This window comes from Ovis aries, chromosome 21 (assembly GCF_016772045.2).
Source record: "Ovis aries strain OAR_USU_Benz2616 breed Rambouillet chromosome 21, ARS-UI_Ramb_v3.0, whole genome shotgun sequence".
Classification (NCBI taxonomy): Eukaryota; Metazoa; Chordata; class Mammalia; order Artiodactyla; family Bovidae; genus Ovis; species Ovis aries.
Genome location: NC_056074.1, coordinates 37,059,862 through 37,074,918, shown reverse-complemented (window position 1 = coordinate 37,074,918; position 15,057 = coordinate 37,059,862). Strand labels below are relative to the sequence as shown.

At 46.9% G+C, this 15,057-nt stretch overlaps 1 long non-coding RNA gene across 2 annotated transcripts in view; it reads right to left on the bottom strand.

The window, feature by feature from the left end:
- Positions 1-247: 247 nt before the first annotated feature.
- Positions 248-15,057, bottom strand: part of LOC114110147 (uncharacterized) — a 31,792-nt gene continuing 16,982 nt past the window's right edge. The window contains exons 1-3 of one of the 2 annotated variants that reach the window (XR_006057497.2): positions 13,216-13,570; positions 593-794; positions 248-439 (exon numbers count right to left, since the gene is read on the bottom strand). This is a non-coding gene — a long non-coding RNA (uncharacterized LOC114110147). Of the gene's footprint in view, positions 440-592; positions 795-13,215; positions 13,571-15,057 lie in introns of those variants that run through there. The other variant, XR_003586497.3, reaches the window with a different exon arrangement.

The window sequence follows — 15,057 nt, the reverse complement described above, 5'->3', positions numbered from 1 at the left end:
AAAAAAAAAATCTGCCTGCAATGCAGGAGACACAGGTTCAATGCCTGGGTTGGGGAGATTCCCTGGAGAAGGAAATGGCAACCCACTTCCAGTATTCTTGCCTGGGAATTCCCATGGACAGAGGAGCCTGGTGGGTAACAGTCCACGGGGTTGTAAACATGTGGACGTGACTGAGCATGCACTTGTGCACGTATCCGCTGTCCCCGCTCATCTGTGCTGTCCAACAAATGAAACATTTTTAACAAAATAGGAAAAGAAGTCAGTTTATGGAACATGTAAATGAGAAGAAAACAAAACTGCCCCCTTGTCTCCCAATCCCTGCTTCTTCATCCCTGGCCCTGGGCAGAGGGTTGTAACTGGTCTAGTCTCATTTTTTTCCTTCACAGTGGCTGTGGTTCCCAGGGGACAGCAGTTCCATTCAGCTCCCCAGCCGTGGATCCTGGGGGAAAACCAGAGAAACACGATTGGGCCTGGAAGAGCCATCTGAAGCAGACGGATGTAAATTCAACTCTGCAGTCCCTTCTCCAGCCAGGGCTAACCCTCCCCACCACCCCTGCCCCCCGCCCGACAGCTTCTTCCATTGGAAGAGAACCTGATTCTTGCTCTCGTGCTCTCCAAGCCAGGGTCTCAGGTATCGCGTGATCCTTTCCCACTCCTGCCCCCAAATGAGGCACCACCGCACAGTGGTTAGATCTTGAGTCAGACAGACATGGTTCAAGGGTCCGCTTAGTATGTGACCTCAAGCAAGTTGCATAACCTGAAGCCACACGGTTTACTGAGAAGCCCCCTGTTTACTGAGAAGAAAAACAATGAGACAATGGACGTTTCGCACTTAAACAATCAGGTCTGTGGGGAGAAAATGTCAGCCATTATCATCATTAACTTTTTATTTAAAAAAAAAATCACTACATAAAAATTGACTTATATTATGTATGATTCTTTGAATTTTAGCACCTGTATAGATTCATATCCCTGGAGAAGGAAATGGCAGCCCACTCCCGTATTCTTGCCTGGAAAATTTCATGGATAGAGGAACCGGGTAGGATACAGTCCATGGGGTTGCAAAGAGTTGGACATGACTGAGTGATAAACATATAGATTCTTATAATTATCTCCATAACCAGATACATAACTGTTCTGTTATTTAACCTCCCCCACAGAGAACCAAACCATTCTCCTGCTCTGCGGTATCCTGACCCCCACTCATAACCCTTGACAGCCACTGATCTACCCTCCTTCCCCATCCCCCTGTTCTCAAGAATGTCAGATAAACGGAATCTCACAGTATACAAACATTTGCGACTGGCTTCTCTCAGTCAGCATAAACACCATTGTGATTCATCCAAGTGGGGCGAATCAATGCTTCCTTCCTTTTTCTTGCCCAGGAGTACATACTTGCTGAAAATTGCTTTCTCTTTTTTCATCCCAACCAACTGTTCGGGTCAGATAAATACAAATAGAGTCTACAGGTCTTGACCTAGGAGTCACTTTCCGTAGGGAAGCTGGTAGCCCCATATTTTGCTGGGTCCTCTTCCTATTGACCAGAGAAGGAAATGGCAACCCACGCCAGTACTCTTGCCTGGAAAATCCCATGGATGGAGGAGCCTGGCGGGCTGCAGTTCATGGGGTCGCAAAGAGTCGGACAGGACTGAGCGACTTCACTTTCACTTTCACTTTCCTATTGACGCCTCATAAGTCCTCCTGAAAGAAGAGCCCTGAATCTAAATGTACATTTAAAAAAATCATCTTATTTACTAATATTTATTCATTTACTTTTGGCTGTGCTGGGTCTTTGTTGCCGCGAGGGCTTTTCTCTAGTTGCAGCGAGTAGGGGCTACTCTGCAGTGGGCGGTGTATAGGCTTCTCATTGCGGTGGCTTTTCTTGTCTCTGAGGGTACAGGCTTTGCTAGTGGCGGCTCCGGAGCTCTGGAGCACAGGCTCAGTAGTTACAGGGCACGGGTTTATTGGCCACACAGCATGTGGGATCTTCCCACACCAGGGACCGAACCCAAGTCTCCTGCACTGGCAGGTAGATTCTTTGCCACTGAGCCACCAGGGAAGCCAAGTCTAAATGTACAGTTTGCTGGAGAGAAAAATCACTGGTCCCCTTAATGGTAGCAAATGGAAGATCCTAAAGTGCTGGTAGGGAAATACGATTCTGAGCCTGGAACCCCTTAGGCTTCATGAATGACAATTTGCAGCCAACTGGCCAGGGAGAGTCAGGTGGCCAGTTCTCCCATTCCCCGCCCCCACTATACAATCACGGGGCAGCAAGGCTGGTGCCCGTGGGTGGAAGGAGAACTCCAGAGACCAAGAGGAGGGGGAGACTGAGCAGGAGAAAGAGGTTGTTTGTGGCTCTGAATAGCATCCTTCTTTGCACTGTTTTCTTCCTCCTGATTGGCCTGGGGGCACATCCCAGCCACTCCCTCGGCTCTCATTCAGAGTTATTATTGTTATTATCCTTTCTTAGCACCATTAGAGAACAGATATGACACTGCAGCTGTGGAATTGAAAGATGCTTGCTTCTTGGAAGAAAGATGATAACAAACCTAGGAAGGGCATTAAAAAGCAGAGACATCATTTTGCCAACAAAGCTGTGCTTTTTCCAGTAGTCATGTACGGATGTGAGAGCTGGACAAATCAAGCAGGCTGAGTGCCAAAGGACTGATGCTTTCAAAGTGTGGTGCTAGAGAAGGCTCTTGAGAGACTGCAAGGAGATCAAACCAGTTAATCCTCAAGGAAACCAACACTGAATATTTATTGGAAGGACTGATGCTGAAGCTGAAGCTCCAATACTTTGGCCACTTGATACAAACAGCCGACTCGTTGGAAAAGACCCTGATGCTGGGAAACATTGAGGACAGGAGGAGAAGGGGGCGACACAGGATGAGACGGTTGGATGGCATCATCAACTCGATGAGCAGGACTTTAACCAAACTCCGGGAGAGAGTGAAAGACAGGAAGCCTAGCGTGCTGCAGTCCGCGGGGTTACAAAGAGTCGGACATGACTGAGGCTGAACAGCAACAACGCGATACTGGCCTCCGAGTTGCCCCTGTGCTCAGCTGCTCAGTTGTATCCGACTCTTTGTGACCCCAAGGACTGTAGCCCGCCAGGCTCCTCTATCCATGGAACTTCCCAGGCAAGAATACTGGAGTGGGTTGCCACTTCCTACTCCAGGGGATCTTCCAGACACTCTGAATTGCCCTAGGAATGTATTTTGTCTGTCCTTCTGTGCATTCCTGGGTGGTCTAGAGCAGAATATTAGAGCAACTGCTCACGGGAGAGGGAGAAAGAGAGGAGAGATTGTCTTTGATTTCTAACTGAAAAGTCCATGCCCAAGTCTCAGAGTCTTCCCAGTGCCTCTCTGGCCCTCGGGGGATACACCACAGCAGTGGCGCTCACAGGTGACCCAGTTTTGTTTGCTAGGAAGCTTGTGAGCTCTGGCTCAGGGGAAATAAGCTTGTCTAGGATTGCAGAGCAAAGGTAGCGGTGAGGCTGAGCTGTGGCCAGCTGGTCTGCGTGTCCCAGCTGGGGCTGAGGCCAGCTTTCACTTCCTTTGGAAATCCCACACACTGGGCCTCAGAAGCTTCTGCAACATGCATAGATCCTAAATTCCCTGGGGAGTTTTGGTTGATGGGTTTTCTGAGCAGTAGGTCAACTTCAGTAATATGACACTCAAAGTTAGAACTTTCTGACCCAGGGAACAAAGATTACAATCCCAAGAATCCTAACAGCCAGAAGACCAAATGTGTGACTTAGAAAATACGTACTCTCTTACAAATGAACTTACTCACAAAACAGAAAGAGATTCATAGACTTAGAAAACGAACTCACAGTTCCTGGGACGGTTGGGGGTTGCGGGAGGAGGTGCGAGGGTGGGGGGCATGGTGCAGAGCGGGTGGGATGGGGCTGTGAGATGGATGGATAGTTAAGAATTTGGGGAATTCCCAGGTGGCTCTGGTAAAGAACTGGCCTACCAAAGCAGGAGATGTAAGAGACACAGTTTCGATCCCTGGGTCCAGAAGATCCCCTGGAGAAGGGCATGGCAACCCACTCCAGTATTGTTGCCTGGAGAATCCCATGGACAAAGGAGCCTGGTGGGCTACAGTCCATAGGGTCGCAAAGACTCGGACACGACTGAAGCAACTTAGCACGCATGCATGTACACATTGCTGTATTTAAAATGGATAATCAACAAAAACCTATTGTATTGGCCGCAGAACTCTGCTCAGTGTTATGTGGCAGCTTGCGTGGGAGGGGAGTTTAGGGGAGATGATACCTGTGAATGTGTATGGCTGAGTCCCTTCACTGTTCACCCGAAACTATCACAACATTGTTAATCGGCTATATCCCAATATCAAATGTTTTTCTCATGTTAAAATAAATAAATAAATAAATAAATTTTTAAGTACATATTCTCATCTGGACTTGGCAACAGGGGAGATCTAAGTAGTGTCATGAGCTCAAATACCAGCTCTGCCTACAGTCTGGAGACCTTGGATAGACCCTGGGGTTCAGGCTCTTGAGGTTAGGGTCCTCTGGGTTCTGCTGTACATTCTGAGTCACTTCACACATGTCCAGGTCTGTGCAAGGACCTTTTAAAGACATGGAAGGGGAATGGGGGTGGTCCTTGCTTCCAAGGGCAGGTGGAGACTCAGCCCACGTATAAGGTAGGACAGGAATGTTGGAGAAGGAGATAAGGAGGACATGATTCAGGTCAATAAGCACTGTAGGAATCAAAGGTGTGATGTTGGTGTTTGAGGAGGATTTTCGGAGGAGCAAGAAGGGGACCTTGGAGGCAGGGGAGGTGCAGAGGCAAAGACACCTATGGAGAAGGGTGTGGTTCATCCTGGGCCAGCAGGAGGCTATAGGAGACTCAAGAGTATGTGAACTGAGAACTTCCAGATGTAGTACAAGCTGGGTTTGGGAAAGGCAGAGGAACCAGAGATCAAATTGCCAACATCCATCGGATCACAGAAAAAGCAAGAGAATTCCAGAAAAACATCTATTTCTGTTTCATTGACTATGACTGTGTAGATCACAACAAACTGTGGAAAATTCTTAAAGAGATGGGAATACCAGACCACCTGACCTGCGTCTTGAGAAACCTGTATGCAGGTGACCAAGCAGTTAGAACCGGACTTGGAACAAGGGACTGGTTCCAAACTGGGAAAGGAGTACATCAAGGCTGTATATTGTCACTCTGCTTATTTAATTTCTATGCAGAGTGAAAAGTGAAAGGGTTAGTCACTCAGTCATGTCTGACTCTTTGTGAGCCCATGGACTGTAGCCCACCAGCCTCCTCTGTCCATGGATTTCTCCTGGCAAGAATACTGGAGTGGGCTGCCATTTCCTTTTCCAGGGGATCTTCCTGACCCAGGGATTGAACCCAGGTCTCCTGCATTGCAGGCAGGTTCTTTACCATCTCAGCCACCAGGGAGAGTACATGCAAAATGCCTGGCTAGATGAAGCACAAGCTGGACTCAAAGATTGCTGGGAGAAATATCAACAACCTCAGATATGCAGATGTTACCACCCTTATGGCAGAAAGTGAAGAGGAACTAAAGAGCCTCTTGAGGAAAGTGAAAGAGGAAAGTGAAAAAGCTGGCTTAAAACTCAGCATTCAAGAAACAAAAATCCAGTCCCATCAATTCACGACAAATAGATGGAGAAAAAATGGAAACAGTGGCAGATTTTATTTTCTTGGGCTCCAAAATCACTGCAGACAGTGACTGCAGCCCTGAAATTAAAAGACGCTTGCTCCTTGGAAGAAAAGCTATGACAAACCTAGACAGCATATTAAAAAGCAGAGACATCACTTTGCCAACAAAGATCCGTCTAGTCAAAGTTATGGTTTTTCCCGTAGTTGTGTATGGATGTGAGAGCTGGACCATAAAGAAGGCTGAGCACCAAAGAATTGATGCTTTTGATCTGTGATGTTAGAGAAGATGCTTGAGAGTCCCTTGGACAGCAAGGAGATCAAACTAGTCAATCCCCAAGGAAATCAACCTTGAATATTCATTGGAAGGACTGATGCTGAAGCTGAGGCTCCAATACTTTGGCCACCTGATACGAAGAGCCAGTTCATTGGAAAAGACCCTGATGCTGGGAAAGACTGAGGGTAGGAGGAGAAGGGGGTGACAGAGGATGAGATGATTGTATGGCATCACCAACTCAATGGACAAGAGTCTGAGCAAACTCCGGGAGATAGCAAAGGAGAGGGAAGCCTGGTATACTGCAGTCCAAGGGGTCACAAAGAAGCAACTGAACAACAATGAATAACAGGAGACTCTATAATACAGATGCCCATCCAGATCCCCGTCACCCACTCCCCAGAGCTGTGAATGTCTGCTGCTGCTGCCCCACAGAGCATCCTTCTCCAGAGAACTGCCTTTGGCTGAGAGGAGCCACCTGGTCCTTACACTCCCCAGGGAGTGGCTGGCAGCTGATGACTGGGTGATACATGGTTACAAAGACCCACCCTCTCCTGTCCTGGTGGAACAGCTCTGTGGGGCTGTTCACACTCCAGAATTCCCAAGAGATCAGGCTGTTTTCAGACTAGAGCTGAAAACAACTCTGCTTGGCTTGTTCACCTAACCTGCCCTGCTTGCCTCCTTCCTGACCAGTTTTCATAATTTGCACAAAAACCCCATTCACATTCTGCCTCTAAGGAACCCACCAACTAGGTCCAGCACTGGGCAGAATTAAGGGGTCCTTGGATACTAGACAAGGATGACAGGGTATGAGATGGTTGGATGGCATCACTGACTTGATGGAGTTTGAGCAAGCTCCAGGAGTTGGTGATGGACTGGGAAGCCTGGCGTGCCGTGGTCCACGGGGGTTTGAAAGAGTGGGACACAACTGAGCGACTGAACTGAACTGAATGCTAGGATATCTGATTTGTAGGCAGACCAAATAGAAGGAAAACTGGCTTCTTCAACCTGTTCTCACCTGTGCCACTTTACTTTTTTTTGTTTTTTATGTAGGCCAGTTTTAAAAGTCTTTACTGAATTTGTTACAATACTGCTTCTGTTTCACATTTGGGTCTTTTGGCCATAAGACATATGGGATCTTAGCTCCCCAACCAGGGATCGAACCGGTTCCCTCTGCATTGGAAAGAGAAGTCTTAACCGCTAGACCACCAAGGAAGTCCCTGCCACTTACTTTTAAAGTTCAGCAAGTCAAAGGGAAGCCTGGTGTGCTGCAGTCCATGGGGTTGTAAAGAGTTGGATGCAGCTGAGTGACTAAACGGAACGGAATGACTGAACTGAACTGAACTGAAGTCAAAGGGGCCCACCCCACTTTCTCCTGGGTGCCTACCCCAGACAGAGAATTTCCTATCGATTTTCTCATGGTGCCAGAAGTGCTTTGGTTTAACTAAAGAACAGTGGCAGGTTCAGATTCTGCTGCCCCAGAAACACCTCTGCTGTGGGGTGGTCCATCTGCCTGACCCCAGCCCAACAGGGCGGGGGTTCAGCCTCCTTGTTGGTGAAGGCTCTTAAAGGGACAGAGACTGGTGGTGTGTTTGTTCCTCCACATGGTCGGCCCCTTAAGAGGCATATGAAGAAGAAAGCCGATAGTAGGGCAAGGCCACCTCCCTCCTACACGCCCCCTTCTGTTTCCAAGCCATCTCCTTCCTTTCCCTGTCTACTTCAAGTACTATCCACAAGTTCAACTAAACATTCACCAGGTGCCAGGCACAGTTCTGGGTACTGGGCTACAGCTGTGATCATCATGGTGAAGCCTGGCTCCTGGGACTTCACGTTCTAGTCAGTGGAGGCTAGAAAAGGGAAGTATGCTAAACAGAAATAGTATTATCTACTTTAAAGAAAAAAACAGTAATGGCTTAGAGAGAGGCTGAGTCCTACAGGGATGGGCCACCACGGGTAGGGGTCAGGGAGGGCCTCTAGGAGTTAAGCCATCAGTGCTGAGAAGAGGCTGGTCCAGCAAAGATGTGGGGAAAGAGCATCTAGGCAGAAGGAACAGCAAATATGGAAGTCCTGGTGTGCACTGACCACACCAGAGCTGGGGGATCCAGGGGAATCTCTGGGGAAACTCAGGTTGTTCTCCTTTCATTGGTCCTTGTAGGGATGGTCAGGGAAGGAGGGAATCACCTCTATGTGCCTGAAGTTTCTACACCTTTACCCCCAGTGGCATTTGACAAAGTGGAGCTCTCTGCGAAGGTATCTCTCCTCTCCCAGACAGTGGGTGGGTTTTCAACAGCAGCCCCAAGGCTTTCAGAATAGTGCACAGCCTTGCGCTCTCTGTTTAGTTCCTCGTGGGGTCAGATGCGTTGGTCACTCCCTATACCGGACCCCTCCTGACTCCCATGTGCCTAGGATGATGAAACTTCCTGTCTGTGTGTGAAGGCTTTAACTTCCTTCTCTTTGGACACGCAAACATGTTGAAAACTTACAAACTGAAACAGTACTTTTAGCAAGGTAGGCCCAAAACATCTCTTAGAGCCAAAGTAACAGGGGCCTCCATCTCCTCTCCCAGGAGATGTGGAGCAAGACAAGGCACTGATTAACCTCCGAACAGACTCCCTGCCAAGCCCTCCCTAACAGGTCAGCCAGGCCCCAAAGTCAGCTTCTTTCCTCCACTGACCTCTGGGCTGCCTGGTCACTGGCTTGGCTCATGACAATTTATTTTACTTAATTGTCAGAAAGATGTCCAGGGGTCTCAGCAGGAGAGCAGAAGGGATTACGAGCTTTGAACCCCAGTGTCACCCTCTTGTCCCTTTAGCTAATGGCCCTTGAATTAACTCCAGACTTCAGGACCATGAGATCTGATCCCATCAGCTTGGTTTGCTCTATGAAAATAAGCATAATAACTACATGGAGGGGGCGGGAGAATCATTCGAACCCCTCCCAAGTCTCAGGGTGATGTCTGCTTGGCTTCATCACTCCGTGTAAATTTTTGACAGTTTCCCTTTAGGGTTCTTCAAGGACCATTCTCCTCCAGCCACCGTGGGTGACATGAAGGGAAACCCAGACCCCATGTTAGGGAGATGCCTGTCCTCTGTTCTTTTACCCAGGCACCCCTCTGGCAGGCAGGAGAGTGAGACTGGTGAGGGTCCACGACACAGAGCAGGCTAGAAAGCATGGCGCGGGGGACACAAGGAGCGGAACTCAGTGTGAAAGAGATGGAGACAGTGGGAGTGGGTGGGTGTCAGGGCAGGGGACACTCAGATGACATGGGTGTGACTTCCTGGGGCTCAAGGAACAATCTGAAGTCACTTGATTGTAATAATGAACAGCCTGATTCTGCTGCAGTCCAGCAGCATGTTGGATCTTAGTTCCCCAACTAGGATTCGAACCCTCACCCCTTGTATTGGAAGGCTGAGTCCTAAGCACTGGGGGCCTGGAAGTCGCCCCGCTCATGTCTCCCATCATGATGCTTTTAGCTCTCAGAGCATCTGTTTTTATCTCCCCAGAGAAGCAAGAACAGTGTATTGATTCTCTTTCCTCATAGCACAAAGCATAATGTTTACTGTGAAGTAGAATTTAAGTAAATATTGATGGGTGGGTGAGAAATGGTTGTTCTGTCTTTTCTTGGAAGAAATGATCCTTCAAGAGCCATCATTAGCCAAGCACTAGATTCTCCCTGGCCCCAGCGCTGGTAGAATACTTCATCACACCATCCCTTCCTCCTTGCAAGAAGATCCAACCTGTCAACCCTAAAGGAAATCAGTCCTGAATATTCATTGGAAGGACTGATGCTGAAGTTGAAACTCCAATACTTGGGCCACCTGATGCGAAGAACTGACTCATTGGAAAAGACCCTGATGCTGGGAAAGACTGAGGGTGGGAGGAGAAGGAGGAGGAGGATGAGATGGTTGGATGGCATCGCTGATGCAATTGACATGAGTTTGAGTAGGCTCCGGAAGACGGTGATGGACAGGGAAGCCTGGCATGCTGCAGTCCATGGGGTTGTGAAGAGTCGGATACAACTGAGCGACTGAACTGAACTGAACTGATCCCTTCCTGGGGACAGAACAGGTGCTCCTACTGGTAGAGAGCCCTCCTCTCTGAAGGTCATTCTCCAGAAATACCTCCTCATCTGCAGAGTCTGGGTGGGTGTGAATTTGGCTCCAACAGGTCTCCCTCTCCAAGGGAGCTTGACCTCGCAGAGCTGGACCTCTGAGCCTGGAGGAAAGGGCCTTGTGGTCAGGTGGGGCCATCCTCAGGAATGCTCTTGGAGAGCAGGGTCCTGAGCAGTGCTGAATGAGATGAAGTGAGTCCCCAGGACAACAGAGTACAAAATCCAGAAACAGCCGCCATGGCCTATGGAGAGCTTATACATGACAAAGGAACCGAAACTTTCAGTTGCTCAGTATGGACTGAGCATACGAGTCATATGACCTGTGGACTGTAGCCCACCAGGCTCCTCTATCCATGCAACTCTCCAGGCAAGAATACTGGAGGGGGTTGCCATTTCCTACTCCAGGGGATCTTCCCAACCCAGGGATCGAACCCAGGTCTTCCGCATTGCAGGCAGATTCTTTACCGTCTGAGCCACCAGAGAAGGCAGCATCACAAATTGTGGGGAAAGAATAGCTGGTGTAACACTTAGTGTTGGGATAACTGGAGAGCCCTGTGGAATCAGAAACACCGGGAGGTGTTCCTTTTGTATTCCAGGATACATTCCAAAGAAACTGGAGATTGGGTATAACAAACGAAACCATCCTGGGACTTCCATGATGGTCCATTGGTTAAGACTTTGCCTTCCAATGCAGGGGGTGGGGGTTCAATCCTTGGTCAGGGAGTTAAGATCCCCCAAGCCTTGGGGACAAGAAATCAAAGCCTAAAACAGAAGCAATATTGTAAACAATTCAATAAAGTCTTTTAAAATGGTCCACATTAGAAACAACAACAAAAGGAAACCATCCAAGCATTAAAGGGAAACATGAATAAATCCCTCTATAATCTTGGGCCAGGGAAATCTTTCCTAATTTTGACTCAACATCCAGAAGCAATAAAGGGAAACATCAATAAGTTTCATGTAACTGAAGTTTTTGTCATGGCCCCAAAATTAACTTAAATAAATAAAATCTTAAAAGACAAATGACAGACTGGTTTAAAAAAAAAAAAAAGATTTACAACTGCATCACAAAAGAGTTAACATTCTTAGAATAAACACAAAGTGCTTCTAATATAAATTGAAATGCCAACCAACTGTGAGAAAGATGCACTACAAATACAGTTTACAGAAAAAGAAAAGCAAATAAATATTTCAAAACTACATAAAAAGATGCTCAACCAAGCTTGTAGTTAAAGAAATGCAAATTGCTCCAAGGAACTAATTCTTGCTGATCAGATTGGCAAAAATCCAAAAGTTTAACAAAACACTCTCTTGTCCAGGCTGTGAGAAGACAGACATTCTCACGCTTTGCTGGTGGGAATGGAACCGTCCCGTTGACAGGGAATTTGGCAATACCTGCTTGGGTATTGGCCCTTTGATCTTGTGATCCCACTTCTAGGAATCTATCTTAAAGATTCACCACAAACAATACAAAAAGACACAGGGGCAAGGCTATTTATTGCAGCCTTATTTGTAACAGCCTAAGCCTGGAAAAAATGCCAAGTGCCCATCAATAAGCAGAATAAACAATAGTACATCCACACAATGGAGTACTTTGGAGCCATCAAAGGAATGAGCAATCTTCCTCAAAAAGTTGAAAATAAAACTACCATCCAACCTAGCAATTTCACTTCTTGGTATACACTAAAAAGAATTTAACTCAGGGCCTCCAAGAGACCCTATGTTCACAGCAGCATTACTCATAGTAGTTAAAACCTGGAAGCCACCTAAATGTCCACTGATGGATGAATGGGTAGGGAAAATGTCATCTATACATACAGTGGAACATTATTCAGCCTTCAACACAAAGGAAAATCTGCAATATGCTACATGGATGAAACTGGGGACATTAGGCAACTGAAATATACGATCTCAAAGAGACATCTGGGCTCCCATGTTCACTGCAGCCTAATTCAAAATAGCCCCAAAGTAGAAGCAACACAAATGCCTATCAATAGATGAATGGATGAAGACAATGGGGCATAAACACACAGTGGAATATCATTCAGCCTTTAAAAAGGCAGAAAACCCTCTCATCTGCACAATGTGGATGAACTTCATACTAAGTGAAATAAGCCAGTCAGCGAAGGAAAATTCCTGCATGATTCCACGTATGCTGTGCTGTGCTTAGTCGCTTCAGCCATGTCCGACTCTCTGCGACCCCATGGACTGTAGTCCACCAGGCCCCTCTGTCTATGGGAATTCTCCAGGCAAGAACACCAGAGTGGGTAGCCATTCCATTCTCCAGGGATCTTCCTTACCCAGGGATCGAACCAGGGTCTCCTGCCTTGCAGGCAGATCCTTTATGGTCTGAGCCACCAGAGTAACTCTGTTAAATGGATCCCAAAGAAATTGAGTTTACATAGCTCACCCTCTTCCAACAGCACAAGAGAAGACTCTACACATGGACATCACCAGATGGTCAACACTGAAATCAGACTGATTATATTCTCTGGAGCCAAAGATGGAGAAGCTCTACACAGTCAACAAAAACAAGACCAGGAGCTGACTGTGGCTCAGATCATGAACTCCTTATTACCAAATTCAGACTCAAATTGAAGAAAGTAGGGAAAACCGCTAGACTATTCAGGTATGACCTAAATAAAATCCCTTATGATTATACAGTGGAAGTGAGAAATAGATTTAAGGACCTAGATCTGATAGATAGAGTTCCTGATGAACTATGGAATGAGGTTCGTAACATTGTACAGGAGACAGGAATCAAGACCATCCCCATGGAAAAGAAATGCAAAAAAGCAAAATGGCTGTCTGGGGAGGCCTTACAAATAGCTGTGAAAAGAAGAGAGGTGGAAAGCAAAGGAGAAAAGGAAAGATATAAGCATCTGAATGCAGAGTTCCAAAGAATAGCAAGGAGAGATAAGAAAGCCTTCTTCAGCGATCAATGCAAAGAAATAGAGGAAAAGAACAGAATGGGAAAGACTAGAGATCTCTTCAAGAAAATTAGAGATACCAAGGGAACATTTCATGCAAAGATGGGCTCAATAAAGGACAGAAATGGTCTGGACCTAACAGAAGCCGAAGATATTAAGAAGAGGTGGCAAGAATACACAGAAGAACTGTACAAAAAAGATCTTCATGACCCAGATAATCATGATGGTGTGATCACTCACCTAGAGCCAGACATCCTGGAATGCAAAGTCAAGTGGGCCTTAGAAAGAACAAAGCTAGTGGAGGTGATGGAATTCCAGTTGAGCTGTTTCAAAGATGAAACTGTGAAAGTGCTGCACTCAATATGCCAGCAAATTTGGAAAACTCAGCAGTGGCCACAGGACTGGAAAAGGTCAATTTTCATTCCAGTCCCAAAGAAAGGCAATGCCAAAGAATGCTCAAACTACCGCACAGTTGCACCCATCTCACATGCTAGTAAAGTAATGCTAAAAATTCTCCAAACCAGGCTTCAGCAATACATGAACCATGAGCTCCCTGATGTTCAAGCTGGTTTTACAAAAGGCAGAGGAACCAGAGATCAAATTGCCAACATCCACTGGATCATGGAAAAGCAAGAGTTCCAGAAAAACATCTATTTCTGCTTTATTGACTATGCCAAAGCCTTTGACTGTGTGGATCACAAGAAACTGTGGAAAATTCTGAAAGAGATGGGAATACCAGACCACCTGACCTCCCTCTTGAGAAATCTGTATGCAGGTCAGGAAGCAGCAGTTAGAACTGGACATGGAACAACAGACTGGTTCCAAATAGGAAAAGGAGAATGTCAAGGCTGTATATTGTCACCCTGCTTATTTAACTTCTACGCACAGTACATCATGAGAAATGCTGGACTGGAAGAAACACAAGCTGGAATCAAGATTGCCGGGAGAAATATCAATAACCTCAGATATGCAGATGACACCACCCTTATGGCAGAAAGTGAAGAGGAACTAAAAAACCTCTTGATGAAAGTGAAAGTGGAGAGTGAAAAAGTTGGCCTAAAGCTCAACATTCAGAAAACAAAGATCATGGCATCCAGTCCCATCACTTCATGGGAAATAGATGGGAAACAGTGGAAACAGTGTCAGACTTTATTTTTTTGGGCTCCCAAATCACTGCAGATGGTGATTGCAGCCATGAAATTAAAAGACGCTTACTCCTTGGAAGGAAAGTTATGACCAACCTAGATAGCATATTCAAAAGCAGAGACATTACTTTGCCAACAAAGGTCCATCTAGTCAAGGCTATGGTGTTTCCTGTGGTCATGTATGGATGTGAGTGTTGAACTGTAAGGAAGGCTGAGTGCTGAAGAATTGATGCTTTTGAACTGTGGTGTTGGAGAAGACTCTTGAGAGTCCCTTGGACTGCAAGGAGATCCAACCAGTCCATTGTGAAGGAGATCAGCCCTGGGATTTCTTTGGAAGGAATGATGCTAAAGCTGAAATTTCAGTACTTTGGCCACCTCATGCAAAGAGTTGACTCATTGGAAAAGATTCTGATGCTGGGAGGGATTAGAGGCAGGAGAAGAAGGGGACGACAGAGGATGAGACGGCTGGATGGCATCACTGACTTGATGCAGATGAGTATGAGTGAACTCCGGAAATTGGTGATGGACCGGGAGGCCTGGTATGCTGCGATTCATGGGGTCGCAAAGAGTCAGACACAACTGAGCGAGTGAACTGAACTGAACTGAAAGTAACTTCCAGTTAATCCTCTTTGCAATGCCAGCTGGAAGGAATGCTCCTCTAGGAGGTAAACAGGGAAGAAGTGCAAGCGTCCTTATCTCCAGTTGACGACTGACCACATGGAGCCCCAGAGAGACTGGCAACTTGCCCAAGTCCACTTAGTTAGTTAGCAGCAGAGTTGGGACCAACTTCCACAGGTCTGGCTTCAGGCCTGGTGTCGGATCAGGCACATGCGCACACCATCACCGTTACTAGTCTCCACCCAGAGAGTTCCCCATAATAAGCACCGCAGGCCCTGGGCCTAGGGCTCACAAGCTTTGCCAAGGCCCAAGAAAACGT